The sequence below is a fragment of the Gasterosteus aculeatus genome, chromosome 2 (genome assembly GCF_964276395.1).
Source record: "Gasterosteus aculeatus chromosome 2, fGasAcu3.hap1.1, whole genome shotgun sequence".
NCBI lineage: Eukaryota > Metazoa > Chordata > Actinopteri > Perciformes > Gasterosteidae > Gasterosteus > Gasterosteus aculeatus.
In genome coordinates this window covers 23,854,988-23,864,826 of record NC_135689.1, presented here as the reverse complement: position 1 = coordinate 23,864,826, position 9,839 = coordinate 23,854,988, and the positions used below count along the sequence as shown (strand labels likewise).

At 44.5% G+C, this 9,839-nt stretch overlaps 42 non-coding genes across 42 annotated transcripts; all 42 read right to left on the bottom strand.

Moving 5' to 3' along the window:
• Positions 1-8: 8 nt before the first annotated feature.
• Positions 9-127, bottom strand: LOC144397740 (5S ribosomal RNA). Its single transcript, XR_013459887.1, has one exon. It is a non-coding gene; the product is annotated as a 5S ribosomal RNA (ribosomal RNA).
• Positions 128-243: 116 nt separating this feature from the next.
• Positions 244-362, bottom strand: LOC144398709 (5S ribosomal RNA). The gene has a single exon (XR_013460856.1). It is a non-coding gene; the product is annotated as a 5S ribosomal RNA (ribosomal RNA).
• A 117-nt stretch (positions 363-479) lies between these two features.
• LOC144400798 (5S ribosomal RNA) lies at positions 480-598 on the bottom strand. Its single transcript, XR_013462733.1, has one exon. It is a non-coding gene; the product is annotated as a 5S ribosomal RNA (ribosomal RNA).
• Positions 599-714: 116 nt separating this feature from the next.
• Positions 715-833, bottom strand: LOC144404867 (5S ribosomal RNA). The gene has a single exon (XR_013466808.1). It is a non-coding gene; the product is annotated as a 5S ribosomal RNA (ribosomal RNA).
• Positions 834-949: 116 nt separating this feature from the next.
• LOC144397632 (5S ribosomal RNA) lies at positions 950-1,068 on the bottom strand. The gene has a single exon (XR_013459778.1). It is a non-coding gene; the product is annotated as a 5S ribosomal RNA (ribosomal RNA).
• Positions 1,069-1,185: 117 nt separating this feature from the next.
• Positions 1,186-1,304, bottom strand: LOC144404866 (5S ribosomal RNA). The gene has a single exon (XR_013466807.1). It is a non-coding gene; the product is annotated as a 5S ribosomal RNA (ribosomal RNA).
• A 116-nt stretch (positions 1,305-1,420) lies between these two features.
• Positions 1,421-1,539, bottom strand: LOC144398758 (5S ribosomal RNA). The gene has a single exon (XR_013460905.1). It is a non-coding gene; the product is annotated as a 5S ribosomal RNA (ribosomal RNA).
• Positions 1,540-1,656: 117 nt separating this feature from the next.
• Positions 1,657-1,775, bottom strand: LOC144404865 (5S ribosomal RNA). Its single transcript, XR_013466806.1, has one exon. It is a non-coding gene; the product is annotated as a 5S ribosomal RNA (ribosomal RNA).
• Positions 1,776-1,891: 116 nt separating this feature from the next.
• Positions 1,892-2,010, bottom strand: LOC144399440 (5S ribosomal RNA). Its single transcript, XR_013461585.1, has one exon. It is a non-coding gene; the product is annotated as a 5S ribosomal RNA (ribosomal RNA).
• Positions 2,011-2,126: 116 nt separating this feature from the next.
• Positions 2,127-2,245, bottom strand: LOC144397631 (5S ribosomal RNA). The gene has a single exon (XR_013459777.1). It is a non-coding gene; the product is annotated as a 5S ribosomal RNA (ribosomal RNA).
• Positions 2,246-2,362: 117 nt separating this feature from the next.
• On the bottom strand, positions 2,363-2,481 carry LOC144404864 (5S ribosomal RNA). The gene has a single exon (XR_013466805.1). It is a non-coding gene; the product is annotated as a 5S ribosomal RNA (ribosomal RNA).
• Positions 2,482-2,597: 116 nt separating this feature from the next.
• LOC144399116 (5S ribosomal RNA) lies at positions 2,598-2,716 on the bottom strand. The gene has a single exon (XR_013461261.1). It is a non-coding gene; the product is annotated as a 5S ribosomal RNA (ribosomal RNA).
• A 117-nt stretch (positions 2,717-2,833) lies between these two features.
• LOC144399345 (5S ribosomal RNA) lies at positions 2,834-2,952 on the bottom strand. Its single transcript, XR_013461490.1, has one exon. It is a non-coding gene; the product is annotated as a 5S ribosomal RNA (ribosomal RNA).
• A 117-nt stretch (positions 2,953-3,069) lies between these two features.
• Positions 3,070-3,188, bottom strand: LOC144404863 (5S ribosomal RNA). The gene has a single exon (XR_013466804.1). It is a non-coding gene; the product is annotated as a 5S ribosomal RNA (ribosomal RNA).
• A 117-nt stretch (positions 3,189-3,305) lies between these two features.
• On the bottom strand, positions 3,306-3,424 carry LOC144404862 (5S ribosomal RNA). The gene has a single exon (XR_013466803.1). It is a non-coding gene; the product is annotated as a 5S ribosomal RNA (ribosomal RNA).
• A 116-nt stretch (positions 3,425-3,540) lies between these two features.
• Positions 3,541-3,659, bottom strand: LOC144397739 (5S ribosomal RNA). Its single transcript, XR_013459886.1, has one exon. It is a non-coding gene; the product is annotated as a 5S ribosomal RNA (ribosomal RNA).
• A 116-nt stretch (positions 3,660-3,775) lies between these two features.
• Positions 3,776-3,894, bottom strand: LOC144399586 (5S ribosomal RNA). The gene has a single exon (XR_013461732.1). It is a non-coding gene; the product is annotated as a 5S ribosomal RNA (ribosomal RNA).
• Positions 3,895-4,010: 116 nt separating this feature from the next.
• On the bottom strand, positions 4,011-4,129 carry LOC144390434 (5S ribosomal RNA). Its single transcript, XR_013454476.1, has one exon. It is a non-coding gene; the product is annotated as a 5S ribosomal RNA (ribosomal RNA).
• Positions 4,130-4,246: 117 nt separating this feature from the next.
• On the bottom strand, positions 4,247-4,365 carry LOC144404861 (5S ribosomal RNA). The gene has a single exon (XR_013466802.1). It is a non-coding gene; the product is annotated as a 5S ribosomal RNA (ribosomal RNA).
• Positions 4,366-4,481: 116 nt separating this feature from the next.
• LOC144396888 (5S ribosomal RNA) lies at positions 4,482-4,600 on the bottom strand. Its single transcript, XR_013459034.1, has one exon. It is a non-coding gene; the product is annotated as a 5S ribosomal RNA (ribosomal RNA).
• A 117-nt stretch (positions 4,601-4,717) lies between these two features.
• Positions 4,718-4,836, bottom strand: LOC144404860 (5S ribosomal RNA). Its single transcript, XR_013466801.1, has one exon. It is a non-coding gene; the product is annotated as a 5S ribosomal RNA (ribosomal RNA).
• Positions 4,837-4,952: 116 nt separating this feature from the next.
• LOC144399439 (5S ribosomal RNA) lies at positions 4,953-5,071 on the bottom strand. The gene has a single exon (XR_013461584.1). It is a non-coding gene; the product is annotated as a 5S ribosomal RNA (ribosomal RNA).
• Positions 5,072-5,188: 117 nt separating this feature from the next.
• Positions 5,189-5,307, bottom strand: LOC144390433 (5S ribosomal RNA). Its single transcript, XR_013454474.1, has one exon. It is a non-coding gene; the product is annotated as a 5S ribosomal RNA (ribosomal RNA).
• A 116-nt stretch (positions 5,308-5,423) lies between these two features.
• On the bottom strand, positions 5,424-5,542 carry LOC144404859 (5S ribosomal RNA). Its single transcript, XR_013466800.1, has one exon. It is a non-coding gene; the product is annotated as a 5S ribosomal RNA (ribosomal RNA).
• Positions 5,543-5,658: 116 nt separating this feature from the next.
• Positions 5,659-5,777, bottom strand: LOC144397630 (5S ribosomal RNA). The gene has a single exon (XR_013459776.1). It is a non-coding gene; the product is annotated as a 5S ribosomal RNA (ribosomal RNA).
• Positions 5,778-5,894: 117 nt separating this feature from the next.
• On the bottom strand, positions 5,895-6,013 carry LOC144404857 (5S ribosomal RNA). Its single transcript, XR_013466798.1, has one exon. It is a non-coding gene; the product is annotated as a 5S ribosomal RNA (ribosomal RNA).
• A 116-nt stretch (positions 6,014-6,129) lies between these two features.
• LOC144396886 (5S ribosomal RNA) lies at positions 6,130-6,248 on the bottom strand. The gene has a single exon (XR_013459032.1). It is a non-coding gene; the product is annotated as a 5S ribosomal RNA (ribosomal RNA).
• A 116-nt stretch (positions 6,249-6,364) lies between these two features.
• Positions 6,365-6,483, bottom strand: LOC144399438 (5S ribosomal RNA). Its single transcript, XR_013461583.1, has one exon. It is a non-coding gene; the product is annotated as a 5S ribosomal RNA (ribosomal RNA).
• Positions 6,484-6,600: 117 nt separating this feature from the next.
• On the bottom strand, positions 6,601-6,719 carry LOC144399344 (5S ribosomal RNA). The gene has a single exon (XR_013461489.1). It is a non-coding gene; the product is annotated as a 5S ribosomal RNA (ribosomal RNA).
• A 116-nt stretch (positions 6,720-6,835) lies between these two features.
• On the bottom strand, positions 6,836-6,954 carry LOC144404856 (5S ribosomal RNA). The gene has a single exon (XR_013466797.1). It is a non-coding gene; the product is annotated as a 5S ribosomal RNA (ribosomal RNA).
• Positions 6,955-7,070: 116 nt separating this feature from the next.
• Positions 7,071-7,189, bottom strand: LOC144397629 (5S ribosomal RNA). The gene has a single exon (XR_013459775.1). It is a non-coding gene; the product is annotated as a 5S ribosomal RNA (ribosomal RNA).
• Positions 7,190-7,306: 117 nt separating this feature from the next.
• Positions 7,307-7,425, bottom strand: LOC144404855 (5S ribosomal RNA). Its single transcript, XR_013466796.1, has one exon. It is a non-coding gene; the product is annotated as a 5S ribosomal RNA (ribosomal RNA).
• Positions 7,426-7,541: 116 nt separating this feature from the next.
• On the bottom strand, positions 7,542-7,660 carry LOC144396885 (5S ribosomal RNA). Its single transcript, XR_013459031.1, has one exon. It is a non-coding gene; the product is annotated as a 5S ribosomal RNA (ribosomal RNA).
• A 117-nt stretch (positions 7,661-7,777) lies between these two features.
• Positions 7,778-7,896, bottom strand: LOC144404854 (5S ribosomal RNA). Its single transcript, XR_013466795.1, has one exon. It is a non-coding gene; the product is annotated as a 5S ribosomal RNA (ribosomal RNA).
• Positions 7,897-8,012: 116 nt separating this feature from the next.
• Positions 8,013-8,131, bottom strand: LOC144399436 (5S ribosomal RNA). The gene has a single exon (XR_013461581.1). It is a non-coding gene; the product is annotated as a 5S ribosomal RNA (ribosomal RNA).
• Positions 8,132-8,248: 117 nt separating this feature from the next.
• LOC144399343 (5S ribosomal RNA) lies at positions 8,249-8,367 on the bottom strand. The gene has a single exon (XR_013461488.1). It is a non-coding gene; the product is annotated as a 5S ribosomal RNA (ribosomal RNA).
• A 117-nt stretch (positions 8,368-8,484) lies between these two features.
• Positions 8,485-8,603, bottom strand: LOC144404853 (5S ribosomal RNA). The gene has a single exon (XR_013466794.1). It is a non-coding gene; the product is annotated as a 5S ribosomal RNA (ribosomal RNA).
• Positions 8,604-8,720: 117 nt separating this feature from the next.
• LOC144404852 (5S ribosomal RNA) lies at positions 8,721-8,839 on the bottom strand. Its single transcript, XR_013466793.1, has one exon. It is a non-coding gene; the product is annotated as a 5S ribosomal RNA (ribosomal RNA).
• A 116-nt stretch (positions 8,840-8,955) lies between these two features.
• Positions 8,956-9,074, bottom strand: LOC144397738 (5S ribosomal RNA). Its single transcript, XR_013459885.1, has one exon. It is a non-coding gene; the product is annotated as a 5S ribosomal RNA (ribosomal RNA).
• Positions 9,075-9,190: 116 nt separating this feature from the next.
• Positions 9,191-9,309, bottom strand: LOC144390432 (5S ribosomal RNA). Its single transcript, XR_013454473.1, has one exon. It is a non-coding gene; the product is annotated as a 5S ribosomal RNA (ribosomal RNA).
• Positions 9,310-9,426: 117 nt separating this feature from the next.
• On the bottom strand, positions 9,427-9,545 carry LOC144404851 (5S ribosomal RNA). The gene has a single exon (XR_013466792.1). It is a non-coding gene; the product is annotated as a 5S ribosomal RNA (ribosomal RNA).
• A 116-nt stretch (positions 9,546-9,661) lies between these two features.
• Positions 9,662-9,780, bottom strand: LOC144396884 (5S ribosomal RNA). Its single transcript, XR_013459030.1, has one exon. It is a non-coding gene; the product is annotated as a 5S ribosomal RNA (ribosomal RNA).
• Between the last annotated feature and the right edge of the window lie 59 nt (positions 9,781-9,839).

The window sequence follows — 9,839 nt, the reverse complement described above, 5'->3', positions numbered from 1 at the left end:
AATGAAAAAGCTTACGGCACCTGGGATTCCCAGGCGGGCTTCCATCCAAGTACTAACCAGGCCCTACTCTGCTTAGCTTCTGAGATCTGACGAGATCAGGCGGAGCCAGAGAGGTATGGCCGTAAGCAACTGTATGTCCTCTACCTAATCTTTTAAAATGTGTCAAAGGGTTTGTAGTTTTGACAATTAAATGGAGTCACTTTCTAAGGCCTTCTCTGTGTCTTTTACAGATCGAAATGAAAAAGCTTACAGCACCTGGGATTCCCAGGCGGTCTTCCATCCAAGTACTAACCAGGCCCTACTCTGCTTAGCTTCTGAGATCTGACGAGATCAGGCGGAGCGAGAGAGGTATGGCCGTAAGCAACTGTATGTCCTCTTCCTAATCTTTTAAAATGTGTCAAAGGTTTTGGAGTTTTGATAATGAAAAAGGAGTCACTTTCTAAGGCCTTCTCGATTTCTTCCAGAGAGAGAAATGAAAAAGCTTACGGCACCTGGGATTCCCAGGCGGTCTTCCATCCAAGTACTAACCAGGCCCTACTCTGCTTAGCTTCTGAGATCTGACGAGATCAGGCGGAGCCAGAGAGGTATGGCCGTAAGCAACTGTATGTCCTCTACCTAATCTTTTAAAATGTGTCAAAGGTTTTGTAGTTTTGACAATGAAATGGAGTCACTTTCTAAGGCGTTCTCTGTGTCTTTTACAGATAGAAATGAAAAAGCTTACGGCACCTGGGATTCCCAGGCGGTCTTCCATCCAAGTACTAACCAGGCCCTACTCTGCTTAGCTTCTGAGATCAGACGAGATCAGGCGGAGCCAGAGAGGTATGGCCGTAAGCAACTGTATGTCCTCTACCTAATCTTTTAAAATGTGTCAAAGGTTTTGGAGTTTTGACAATGAAATGGAGTCACTTTCTAAGTTCTTCTCTGTGTCTTTTACAGATCGAAATGAAAAAGCTTACAGCACCTGGGATTCCCAGGCGGTCTTCCATCCAAGTACTAACCAGGCCCTACTCTGCTTAGCTTCTGAGATCTGACGAGATCAGGCAGAGCCAGAGAGGTATGGCCGTAAGCAACTGTATGTCCTCTTCCTAATATTTTAAAATGTGTCAAAGGTTTTGGAGTTTAGATAATGAAAAAGGAGTCACTTTCTAATGCCTTCTCGATTTCTTCCAGAGAGAGAAATGAAAAAGCTTACGGCACCTGGGATTCCCAGGCGGTCTTCCATCCAAGTACTAACCAGGCCCTACTCTGCTTAGCTTCTGAGATCAGACGAGATCAGGCGGAGCCAGAGAGGTATGGCCGTAAGCAACTGTATGTCCTCTACCTAATCTTTTAAAATGTGTCAAAGGTTTTGTAGTTTTGACAATTAAATGGAGTCACTTTCTAAGGCCTTCTCTGTGTCTTTTACAGATCGAAATGAAAAAGCTTACAGCACCTGGGATTCCCAGGCGGTCTTCCATCCAAGTACTAACCAGGCCCTACTCTGCTTAGCTTCTGAGATCAGGCGAGATCAGGCGGAGCCAGAGAGGTATGGCCGTAAGCAACTGTATGTCCTCTTCCTAATCTTTTAAAATGTGTCAAAGGTTTTGGAGTTTTGATAATGAAAAAGGATTCACTTTCTAATGCCTTCTCGATTTCTTCCAGAGAGAGAAATGAAAAAGCTTACGGCACCTGGGATTCCCAGGCGGTCTTCCATCCAAGTACTAACCAGGCCCTACTCTGCTTAGCTTCTGAGATCAGACGAGATCAGGCGGAGCCAGAGAGGTATGGCCGTAAGCAACTGTATGTCCTCTACCTAATCTTTTAAAATGTGTCAAAGGGTTTGTAGTTTTGACAATGAAATGGAGTCACTTTCTAAGGCCTTCTCTGTGTCTTTTACAGATCGAAATGAAAAAGCTTACAGCACATGGGATTCCCAGGCGGTCTTCCATCCAAGTACTAACCAGGCCCTACTCTGCTTAGCTTCTGAGATCAGACGAGATCAGGCGGAGCCAGAGAGGTATGGCCATAAGCAACTGTATGTCCTCTTCCTAATCTTTTAAAATGTGTCAAAGGTTTTGGAGTTTTGACAATGAAATGGAGTCACTTTCTAAGTTCTTCTCTGTGTCTTTTACAGATCGAAATGAAAAAGCTTACAGCACCTGGGATTCCCAGGCGGTCTTCCATCCAAGTACTAACCAGGCCCTACTCTGCTTAGCTTCTGAGATCTGACGAGATCAGGCAGAGCCAGAGAGGTATGGCCGTAAGCAACTGTATGTCCTCTTCCTAATATTTTAAAATGTGTCAAAGGTTTTGGAGTTTAGATAATGAAAAAGGAGTCACTTTCTAATGCCTTCTCGATTTCTTCCAGAGAGAGAAATGAAAAAGCTTACGGCACCTGGGATTCCCAGGCGGTCTTCCATCCAAGTACTAACCAGGCCCTACTCTGCTTAGCTTCTGAGATCAGACGAGATCAGGCGGAGCCAGAGAGGTATGGCCGTAAGCAACTGTATGTCCTCTACCTAATCCTTTAAAATGTGTCAAAGGTTTTGTAGTTTTGACAATTAAATGGAGTCACTTTCTAAGGCCTTCTCTGTGTCTTTTACAGATCGAAATGAAAAAGCTTACAGCACATGGGATTCCCAGGCGGTCTTCCATCCAAGTACTAACCAGGCCCTACTCTGCTTAGCTTCTGAGATCAGACGAGATCAGGCGGAGCCAGAGAGGTATGGCCGTAAGCAACTGTATGTCCTCTTCCTAATCTTTTAAAATGTGTCAAAGGTTTTGGAGTTTTGATAATGAAAAAGGAGTCACTTTCTAATGCCTTCTCGATTTCTTCCAGAGAGAGAAATGAAAAAGCACACGGCACCTGGGACTCCCAGGCGGTCTTCCATCCAAGTGCTAACCAGGCCCTACTCTGCTTAGCTTCTGAGATCTGACGAGATCAGGCGGAGCCAGAGAGGTATGGCCGTAAGCAACTGTATGTCCTCTACCTAATCTTTTAAAATGTGTCAAAGGTTTTGTAGTTTTGACAATGAAATGGAGTCACTTTCTAAGGCGTTCTCTGTGTCTTTTACAGATAAAAAATGAAAAAGCTTACGGCACCTGGGATTCCCAGGCGGTCTTCCATCCAAGTACTAACCAGGCCCTACTCTGCTTAGCTTCTGAGATCAGACGAGATCAGGCGGAGCCAGAGAGGTATGGCCGTAAGCAACTGTATGTCCTCTTCCTAATATTTTAAAATGTGTCAAAGGTTTTGGAGTTTAGATAATGAAAAAGGAGTCACTTTCTAATGCCTTCTCGATTTCTTCCAGAGAGAGAAATGAAAAAGCTTACGGCACCTGGGATTCCCAGGCGGTCTTCCATCCAAGTACTAACCAGGCCCTACTCTGCTTAGCTTCTGAGATCAGACGAGATCAGGCGGAGCCAGAGAGGTATGGCCGTAAGCAACTGTATGTCCTCTACCTAATCTTTTAAAATGTGTCAAAGGTTTTGTAGTTTTGACAATGAAATGGAGTCACTTTCTAAGGCCTTCTCTGTGTCTTTTACAGATAGAAATGAAAAAGCTTACGGCACCTGGGATTCCCAGGCGGGCTTCCATCCAAGTACTAACCAGGCCCTACTCTGCTTAGCTTCTGAGATCTGACGAGATCAGGCGGAGCCAGAGAGGTATGGCCGTAAGCAACTGTATGTCCTCTACCTAATCTTTTAAAATGTGTCAAAGGTTTTGTAGTTTTGACAATTAAATGGAGTCACTTTCTAAGGCGTTCTCTGTGTCTTTTACAGATAGAAATGAAAAAGCTTACGGCACCTGGGATTCCCAGGCCGTCTTCCATCCAAGTACTAACCAGGCCCTACTCTGCTTAGCTTCTGAGATCAGACGAGATCAGGCAGAGCCAGAGAGGTATGGCCGTAAGCAACTGTATGTCCTCTACCTAATCTTTTAAAATGTGTCAAAGGTTTTGGAGTTTTGACAATGAAATGGAGTCACTTTCTAAGTTCTTCTCTGTGTCTTTTACAGATCGAAATGAAAAAGCTTACAGCACCTGGGATTCCCAGGCGGTCTTCCATCCAAGTACTAACCAGGCCCTACTCTGCTTAGCTTCTGAGATCTGACGAGATCAGGCGGAGCCAGAGAGGTATGGCCGTAAGCAACTGTATGTCCTCTTCCTAATCTTTTAAAATGTGTCAAAGGTTTTGGAGTTTTGATAATGAAAAAGGAGTCACTTTCTAATGCCTTCTCGATTTCTTCCAGAGAGAGAAATGAAAAAGCTTACGGCACCTGGGATTCCCAGGCGGTCTTCCATCCAAGTACTAACCAGGCCCTACTCTGCTTAGCTTCTGAGATCAGACGAGATCAGGCGGAGCCAGAGAGGTATGGCCGTAAGCAACTGTATGTCCTCTACCTAATCTTTTAAAATGTGTCAAAGGTTTTGTAGTTTTGACAATTAAATGGAGTCACTTTCTAAGGCCTTCTCTGTGTCTTTTACAGATCGAAATGAAAAAGCTTACAGCACCTGGGATTCCCAGGCGGTCTTCCATCCAAGTACTAACCAGGCCCTACTCTGCTTAGCTTCTGAGATCAGACGAGATCAGGCGGAGCCAGAGAGGTATGGCCGTAAGCAACTGTATGTCCTCTTCCTAATATTTTAAAATGTGTCAAAGGTTTTGGAGTTTAGATAATGAAAAAGGAGTCACTTTCTAATGCCTTCTCGATTTCTTCCAGAGAGAGAAATGAAAAAGCTTACGGCACCTGGGATTCCCAGGCGGTCTTCCATCCAAGTACTAACCAGGCCCTACTCTGCTTAGCTTCTGAGATCAGACGAGATCAGGCGGAGCCAGAGAGGTATGGCCGTAAGCAACTGTATGTCCTCTACCTAATCCTTTAAAATGTGTCAAAGGTTTTGTAGTTTTGACAATTAAATGGAGTCACTTTCTAAGGCCTTCTCTGTGTCTTTTACAGATCGAAATGAAAAAGCTTACAGCACATGGGATTCCCAGGCGGTCTTCCATCCAAGTACTAACCAGGCCCTACTCTGCTTAGCTTCTGAGATCAGACGAGATCAGGCGGAGCCAGAGAGGTATGGCCATAAGCAACTGTATGTCCTCTTCCTAATCTTTTAAAATGTGTCAAAGGTTTTGGAGTTTTGATAATGAAAAAGGATTCACTTTCTAATGCCTTCTCAATTTCTTCCAGAGAGAGAAATGAAAAAGCTTACAGCACCTGGGATTCCCAGGCGGTCTTCCATCCAAGTACTAACCAGGCCCTACTCTGCTTAGCTTCTGAGATCTGACGAGATCAGGCGGAGCCAGAGAGGTATGGCCGTAAGCAACTGTATGTCCTCTACCTAATCTTTTAAAATGTGTCAAAGGTTTTGTAGTTTTGACAATGAAATGGAGTCACTTTCTAAGGCGTTCTCTGTGTCTTTTACAGATAGAAATGAAAAAGCTTACGGCACCTGGGATTCCCAGGCGGTCTTCCATCCAAGTACTAACCAGGCCCTACTCTGCTTAGCTTCTGAGATCAGACGAGATCAGGCGGAGCCAGAGAGGTATGGCCGTAAGCAACTGTATGTCCTCTACCTAATCTTTTAAAATGTGTCAAAGGTTTTGGAGTTTTGACAATGAAATGGAGTCACTTTCTAAGTTCTTCTCTGTGTCTTTTACAGATCGAAATGAAAAAGCTTACAGCACCTGGGATTCCCAGGCGGTCTTCCATCCAAGTACTAACCAGGCCCTACTCTGCTTAGCTTCTGAGATCTGACGAGATCAGGCAGAGCCAGAGAGGTATGGCCGTAAGCAACTGTATGTCCTCTTCCTAATATTTTAAAATGTGTCAAAGGTTTTGGAGTTTAGATAATGAAAAAGGAGTCACTTTCTAATGCCTTCTCGATTTCTTCCAGAGAGAGAAATGAAAAAGCTTACGGCACCTGGGATTCCCAGGCGGTCTTCCATCCAAGTACTAACCAGGCCCTACTCTGCTTAGCTTCTGAGATCAGACGAGATCAGGCGGAGCCAGAGAGGTATGGCCGTAAGCAACTGTATGTCCTCTACCTAATCTTTTAAAATGTGTCAAAGGTTTTGTAGTTTTGACAATTAAATGGAGTCACTTTCTAAGGCCTTCTCTGTGTCTTTTACAGATCGAAATGAAAAAGCTTACAGCACCTGGGATTCCCAGGCGGTCTTCCATCCAAGTACTAACCAGGCCCTACTCTGCTTAGCTTCTGAGATCAGACGAGATCAGGCGGAGCCAGAGAGGTATGGCCGTAAGCAACTGTATGTCCTCTACCTAATCTTTTAAAATGTGTCAAAGGGTTTGTAGTTTTGACAATGAAATGGAGTCACTTTCTAAGGCCTTCTCTGTGTCTTTTACAGATCGAAATGAAAAAGCTTACAGCACATGGGATTCCCAGGCGGTCTTCCATCCAAGTACTAACCAGGCCCTACTCTGCTTAGCTTCTGAGATCAGACGAGATCAGGCGGAGCCAGAGAGGTATGGCCATAAGCAACTGTATGTCCTCTTCCTAATCTTTTAAAATGTGTCAAAGGTTTTGGAGTTTTGATAATGAAAAAGGAGTCACTTTCTAATGCCTTCTCGATTTCTTCCAGAGAGAGAAATGAAAAAGCACACGGCACCTGGGACTCCCAGGCGGTCTTCCATCCAAGTGCTAACCAGGCCCTACTCTGCTTAGCTTCTGAGATCTGACGAGATCAGGCGGAGCCAGAGAGGTATGGCCGTAAGCAACTGTATGTCCTCTACCTAATCTTTTAAAATGTGTCAAAGGTTTTGTAGTTTTGACAATGAAATGGAGTCACTTTCTAAGGCGTTCTCTGTGTCTTTTACAGATAGAAATGAAAAAGCTTACGGCACCTGGGATTCCCAGGCGGTCTTCCATCCAAGTACTAACCAGGCCCTACTCTGCTTAGCTTCTGAGATCAGACGAGATCAGGCGGAGCCAGAGAGGTATGGCCGTAAGCAACTGTATGTCCTCTACCTAATCTTTTAAAATGTGTCAAAGGTTTTGGAGTTTTGACAATGAAATGGAGTCACTTTCTAAGTTCTTCTCTGTGTCTTTTACAGATCGAAATGAAAAAGCTTACAGCACCTGGGATTCCCAGGCGGTCTTCCATCCAAGTACTAACCAGGCCCTACTCTGCTTAGCTTCTGAGATCTGACGAGATCAGGCAGAGCCAGAGAGGTATGGCCGTAAGCAACTGTATGTCCTCTTCCTAATATTTTAAAATGTGTCAAAGGTTTTGGAGTTTAGATAATGAAAAAGGAGTCACTTTCTAATGCCTTCTCGATTTCTTCCAGAGAGAGAAATGAAAAAGCTTACGGCACCTGGGATTCCCAGGCGGTCTTCCATCCAAGTACTAACCAGGCCCTACTCTGCTTAGCTTCTGAGATCAGACGAGATCAGGCGGAGCCAGAGAGGTATGGCCGTAAGCAACTGTATGTCCTCTTCCTAATCTTTTAAAATGTGTCAAAGGTTTTGTAGTTTTGACAATTAAATGGAGTCACTTTCTAAGGCCTTCTCTGTGTCTTTTACAGATCGAAATGAAAAAGCTTACAGCACCTGGGATTCCCAGGCGGTCTTCCATCCAAGTACTAACCAGGCCCTACTCTGCTTAGCTTCTGAGATCAGACGAGATCAGGCGGAGCCAGAGAGGTATGGCCGTAAGCAACTGTATGTCCTCTTCCTAATATTTTAAAATGTGTCAAAGGTTTTGGAGTTTAGATAATGAAAAAGGAGTCACTTTCTAATGCCTTCTCGATTTCTTCCAGAGAGAGAAATGAAAAAGCTTACGGCACCTGGGATTCCCAGGCGGTCTTCCATCCAAGTACTAACCAGGCCCTACTCTGCTTAGCTTCTGAGATCAGACGAGATCAGGCGGAGCCAGAGAGGTATGGCCGTAAGCAACTGTATGTCCTCTACCTAATCCTTTAAAATGTGTCAAAGGTTTTGTAGTTTTGACAATTAAATGGAGTCACTTTCTAAGGCCTTCTCTGTGTCTTTTACAGATCGAAATGAAAAAGCTTACAGCACATGGGATTCCCAGGCGGTCTTCCATCCAAGTACTAACCAGGCCCTACTCTGCTTAGCTTCTGAGATCAGACGAGATCAGGCGGAGCCAGAGAGGTATGGCCATAAGCAACTGTATGTCCTCTTCCTAATCTTTTAAAATGTGTCAAAGGTTTTGGAGTTTTGATAATGAAAAAGGAGTCACTTTCTAATGCCTTCTCGATTTCTTCCAGAGAGAGAAATGAAAAAGCACACGGCACCTGGGACTCCCAGGCGGTCTTCCATCCAAGTGCTAACCAGGCCCTACTCTGCTTAGCTTCTGAGATCTGACGAGATCAGGCGGAGCCAGAGAGGTATGGCCGTAAGCAACTGTATGTCCTCTACCTAATCTTTTAAAATGTGTCAAAGGTTTTGTAGTTTTGACAATGAAATGGAGTCACTTTCTAAGGCGTTCTCTGTGTCTTTTACAGATAAAAAATGAAAAAGCTTACGGCACCTGGGATTCCCAGGCGGTCTTCCATCCAAGTACTAACCAGGCCCTACTCTGCTTAGCTTCTGAGATCAGACGAGATCAGGCGGAGCCAGAGAGGTATGGCCGTAAGCAACTGTATGTCCTCTTCCTAATATTTTAAAATGTGTCAAAGGTTTTGGAGTTTAGATAATGAAAAAGGAGTCACTTTCTAATGCCTTCTCGATTTCTTCCAGAGAGAGAAATGAAAAAGCTTACGGCACCTGGGATTCCCAGGCGGTCTTCCATCCAAGTACTAACCAGGCCCTACTCTGCTTAGCTTCTGAGATCAGACGAGATCAGGCGGAGCCAGAGAGGTATGGCCGTAAGCAACTGTATGTCCTCTACCTAATCTTTTAAAATGTGTCAAAGGTTTTGTAGTTTTGACAATGAAATGGAGTCACTTTCTAAGGCCTTCTCTGTGTCTTTTACAGATAGAAATGAAAAAGCTTACGGCACCTGGGATTCCCAGGCGGGCTTCCATCCAAGTACTAACCAGGCCCTACTCTGCTTAGCTTCTGAGATCTGACGAGATCAGGCGGAGCCAGAGAGGTATGGCCGTAAGCAACTGTATGTCCTCTACCTAATCTTTTAAAATGTGTCAAAGGTTTTGGAGTTTTGACAATGAAATGGAGTCACTTTCTAAGTTCTTCTCTGTGTCTTTTACAGATCGAAATGAAAAAGCTTACAGCACCTGGGATTCCCAGGCGGTCTTCCATCCAAGTACTAACCAGGCCCTACTCTGCTTAGCTTCTGAGATCTGACGAGATCAGGCGGAGCCAGAGAGGTATGGCCGTAAGCAACTGTATGTCCTCTTCCTAATCTTTTAAAATGTGTCAAAGGTTTTGGAGTTTTGATAATGAAAAAGGAGTCACTTTCTAATGCCTTCTCGATTTCTTCCAGAGAGAGAAATGAAAAAGCTTACGGCACCTGGGATTCCCAGGCGGTCTTCCATCCAAGTACTAACCAGGCCCTACTCTGCTTAGCTTCTGAGATCAGACGAGATCAGGCGGAGCCAGAGAGGTATGGCCGTAAGCAACTGTATGTCCTCTACCTAATCTTTTAAAATGTGTCAAAGGTTTTGTAGTTTTGACAATTAAATGGAGTCACTTTCTAAGGCCTTCTCTGTGTCTTTTACAGATCGAAATGAAAAAGCTTACAGCACCTGGGATTCCCAGGCGGTCTTCCATCCAAGTACTAACCAGGCCCTACTCTGCTTAGCTTCTGAGATCAGACGAGATCAGGCGGAGCCAGAGAGGTATGGCCGTAAGCAACTGTATGTCCTCTTCCTAATATTTTAAAATGTGTCAAAGGTTTTGGAGTTTAGATAA